Raw genomic sequence first — 5464 nt, 5'->3', positions numbered from 1 at the left:
GTAATTCAATACGGTGTCCCATGAATAATTTATTAACATATTATCAGTAGCTAAATAATGTAATTGACAGACGATAATATATACATATATATATATATATACACACATACTCATACAGCACAGAAAGATTGCAGAAACATTGCTGAATCATCATTATTGCAAAATTCTAACAATATTAAGATGTTCGTTTTTTGTTATATTGCAATATGTTCCAGCAATATTGCAATGTAATGTATTTGGATAAATTTTTTACTCTAAAATAAAAACTATACATATCTCACTAACTTTAATTTTTCTACAAATCGCATTTCTAGTGATATGTGTTTTCCAAAAGCAATTTTTTATGATAAAATCATAAAATTTCATTATATTCCAATAAATATAGTATTAATTCTGAGAGATAAATTTATTCATAACGATAAAGTATGTGTGCCCCAAACTACAAATATTATATCCACATTAATATTGTAATACAGTCGCTTGATAGTTAATCATGGATTAAGTTAATCACAGTGATTCTTTTTAATTCGAAATCACTCCGAGTCAATTGAAATCGATTAAAAAATGACAGTAATAAATTTATCAATAAAGTTTGCGCTGATTTATTTTTGTGTTCACATCAGGTATAAATACATCATTGATCACATAATTAATATTTCGATAAATCGTTTTAATTGCTTATCATCTTATTTGATAATGATGCATTGTATTCAAACTCAATATTATCCAATCTTCTGATTTCATATTTAAAATAAATATAAAATTTAGCTAATGAAATTAGCTAATTAACTAATGAAATGGCTGAAAAAATGAAATCAAATAATAAATCAATAAATTTTTTATTTAAATATAAAATGAATTATATTATTATGTACATTAAAAGCCTTCAATCCAAATTTCCATTCATTTTATTATTTGACTATAAAAAATTCAGGAGTTACCAAGGAGTTTCGTGCAAGTTCTTTTTGAAGCTTAAATGAAGCTTACAAAAATTTGATGACCATTCGGAGAGAACTCCCCGTGCTGTATGAGAATATATCATATTTTTTTCTATATCAAGCCAAATAGCTTCGATCTTTTCGATCGTGAATTATAATTAATAGAAATGAATTTCCATGCATTATTATTGATAATTATTAATGATAATGAACTACGCGCTATTTATCATAATTCGACGTACCGCTGCACAGTATTTCATCCTATCGTTCGGGTTATGCGCGAGATAAACTCGTCTCTGGTATCAATTTATGGGCAAAAAGCCATCGATCATCGTGGGACTATAACCCAGTTCTGCGATGATGGTACTCAATGGATATTATTCCGCTAAAGTTATATATCGTACTCATAATTGATATACATTTCGATCCGTTGATTATTTCGCGCGGAAATGAGAGAAGCTAGGAAGAGATAGAAGAGTAATGGACGGGGATAGTTAAATGTATGGATGTTCGTTAAAGCAACGCCATAATGAGGATTGAAATTTCGCGGACAGCGAAATGAGCGAGGGCAGAATGACAAGCGGAGATTTACCGTTTTCAACATCCGTTATTCACCGGCCGACTGGGCACATTTTATCGCTTTATAATCGTCTTTTCCGCACAGCATGATGATATTGTGAATCGACATTTTTAGGGCGTCATAATTATTTCGAGCGCGAGAGACCGTTTCCGGCCCGTTAATTAACAGATGTGTATACCCTGCTCACGCCTAACGGTGACGATTCATATCGCGGAGTACAGTGTATTAATGTTGATATGAATATATTATATCAAATGAAACGAATAACTCAATAGAAGAAGAAACATACTAGAATAAGAAACATATGTAGGGTTCTCTTTCATTTTCCTTATATAGAGGAGATCGGGGATAGTTAATACACAAGGCATGTTGTTACACTTAAAATTGCTGCAAAACAACAAACAATAATATTACATATAAATACTATAATATATTAAAAAGTATAATATTTCCGTAAAAACGTTGCGGTCATGCTGCAATAAATTATTTCTGAATAATATTTTCAGAAATAGAAAATATTTTCGGTTTTTCATAACTAAAAGTAAAATAAGTGAATGATATAATAAACGTTATATTCATCAATCTCCTCACCATATCATAAATTCAACTATTATATTAGGTGTACAACTTTGCTTCCGCCGTTTTTTTTCCGAAATTCGAGGCTTTATTGTAAAAAACTGGTTATACATTTATGATTTAAAGTATTGTCCATCACTGGCCATTACTTTCTCCCATCTTTCGGGTAGCGTACGAATCCCGTGTCGAAAAAACTAGTCATCTTTTGAGGCTATCCACGAATCGATCCAATTTTTTACTTCTTCATAAGACCGGAAGTGCTGGTCTGTCAGGCCGTGTGCCATTGATCGAAACAAGTGATAGTCAGAGGGAGCAACGTCTGGAGAATATGGCGGGTGGGGTAGAACATTCAACGTTTTCAAGTATGTCTTGACCACTTTCGCAACATGGGGTCGAGCATGCTGCAAAATCACTTTATCGTGTCTCTCGTTATTGCGGCCGTTTGTCTTTCAATGCTCGGCTCAAATGCATCAATTGCGTTCGATACCGATCGCCTGTGATTGTTTCAGTCGGTTTTAACAGTTCATAATACACTACGCCAAGCTAGTCCCAAATACAGAGCATGACCTAGGATGTCAAAATCACCATTCTTGAAGCGTTGAAACCACTCACGACACGTTCTTTCACTAATAGCAGCCTCACCATAAGTATTTGAGAGCATTCGATGAGCCTCAGCCGCAGATTTCTTCATATTGAAGCAAAAAATTAAAACCTCCCGCAAATGACGAGAATTTGACTCGTAAATTGACATTTTCAATCGAGAATAACTTTAAGATGCAGACACAAATCGACTAATGTTTCTATGGGGTTATGTTGACAGATGCCCAAATTTATTGTATGACGTCTATGATCTATTTCGACCACCACTTACCGCTAAAGCCATCTATAGGAAAACGGCGGAAGCAAAGTTGTACACCTAATATGTATATAATATATTTATATTTAATATATTTACATGGGAAAAAAAATTATTAAACAATTTGTAATAAATTTTATAATAAATTTTTTTTATAACACATTATTGTATACTACCTTTTTTTCATGCTCTTCATAAACGGCTGTTTCTTTAGAGTATCACTGTCGAAACAGTTCCCAACATTTCCAAGGTTTTCACACTATTGAATCCATTTTTAACGCAAAATTTAATACAAACTCGTTGTTGCAAATTCAACTCCATTTTTAAAATTGTAAAAATCGAAAATCGTCTAGAGGTAGATGTACTCAAGACGGTAATTTTTACAAATGTCAAGCTATGATGATAAAATTTGGTGGGAATGTTAATGATAGATGTAGTAATCTAACCAAAAAAACAGAAAAATCAGCTGACTCAGAGCATCACCTGGTAGTAATTCCGGGAACTTTTTGATCAAGATGGTATATATCCAAGAGTTATGTGAATTATCAAATTCTAGCCATTTCATAAATCTTGTCTCCTTTTTTTACCCAACATCTTTTTAATTAGATATACGTCGGGATTAGCGACGCAATGCAACTCATACTGGTAGAATTCTCCAGCAATGGGTTTTCCGCGATAATCTTCCAGAAGATACGTCACGGGATTAGTTTTCTTACTTTGACGATTCTAAACACCTCCGTGGTCCAATTTGAGGTGTAACCTTTCTCAAAGATTGTCTCGAATTTGCTCATACGGACCGAGTCACTTTGAATCGTTGGAGTGCGACAGCTTTTACGCTTCTATACACAGTATTTAAGAGTTTGTCGGTATCGTGGGAATTACATCGATATATACCGATAGTTGATGCTTTCGCGCGTTGTCAGATATGAGATGTGATAGTAAATCGATCCATTTATAATTTTCATTATGAATAAATTGTTTCTACATGTTCGTTTTTCATCGTTTTTACGATTGAATCGTTCGACGATTGACTTTCCATTACGGAATACATAGAATAATGATTGATGACGTGTTTCTTCAATAGTATTGGTACATTTGCATTGTAAAATTCTTTTCCTATATATTGGTTTGCAAATTTTTCGAACATCTTCCATCGCCTTAAATTATTTTTGCAATTGCTGTAGCCTATCTCAGTTCCATTTTTTGTTTTGAGCGGTACATGCGTACTTACTCAACATGTCGATAATGGTGAGGATGTAATGATAATCTTTTGTTGAATCGTATGTAAGGATGTATCTCGACATATCAGCCTGCCACAGGTAATCATATCCGTAAATTATGACACGTTTACGTGGAAAATTTCTTCTCGCTGGAGCGTGCAGTTCTTCCACCAATCGCCACTTTTTGAGATTTTTCTTCTAAGACATGTTTTATTTTTTTTATCGCGGTATAATACGTAAAATATTACAAAGATCTGACGTAAACATTGTTGGTTGGTATTTCGATGTCGACTAAAAATGATTGCGTTATTCTCATTCAATTTATAATCAAACTAGCTTCACTAAGTTCCTCGATAACAGATAAGATTTCGTTATCGGACATTGTAATTTGCCTGAGCCGAGGTCTCAAGCAATCAGAGATGATCCACTAGCTCATTAGAATCGTTCCAATGCACATAACTGATTTTATTGTCATTTAGGGTCATGGTGGTATTACATCTTTTCCAACACTTTTACCTTGTTATTTAGTTTGCAGACGCATAGATATACCCGTTCCAACTTGTATTTTATCTGACACTAAGGGTGCTATTATATTCTTATTTGTATCTTTTATTATCCAATATTGGATTATCCGCTTTATAATTGCGCCTAGATTATAATTGAGCATTCGTTAATAGTATACTTTTATATGCTAGTTTATCTTGTCTGTATAAATAGTGTCGTTGGGAATTCTTTTGAAAATTAATTCATACAATCCAGGTGTACCTTTGTACTTTACTATATCTACGATCATAAAATCATTCATGTCTATATCGAACTGTTTATCATCGAGCATCCGTTCTCATTGAGGTATGCGCCACAATAAACGTGATCTTTTCTCTGTCCATCGAGAAGCATGTTTATGTATTTTTGTCCAAGTGGTCCCAATTGTTTATGCAACTCTTCACGAATTTGTCGTGTTTGCAATGATTGTTTAACTAACGTTTCAAGCGACTCATTGGGCGTTTCATAAACGTCTTCGACTGACGGAACATATGAACGTTCGTATAATAATTTGTGTGGTTCAGGTGACATATAATTCGAATCCGACTAATTTCGATTCTTGTATACGTTGCTTTTTTTTAAAGCGACGGTGTTAATTAAAGCTGTGAATTATCTATCCAGAAATTGCCACTATCATCATCATCATCATCATCATCATCATCATCATCATCATCATGTTCATCATAGTCTTTTTCATTTTCTTCTGTATTCTTTTCTTAGTATTTCTATCCTTCGCAACATTAGCTTCTTT

This window comes from Atta colombica, unplaced genomic scaffold (genome assembly GCF_001594045.1).
Source record: "Atta colombica isolate Treedump-2 unplaced genomic scaffold, Acol1.0 scaffold47, whole genome shotgun sequence".
Classification (NCBI taxonomy): domain Eukaryota; kingdom Metazoa; phylum Arthropoda; class Insecta; order Hymenoptera; family Formicidae; genus Atta; species Atta colombica.
This window is presented reverse-complemented; position numbering follows the sequence as displayed.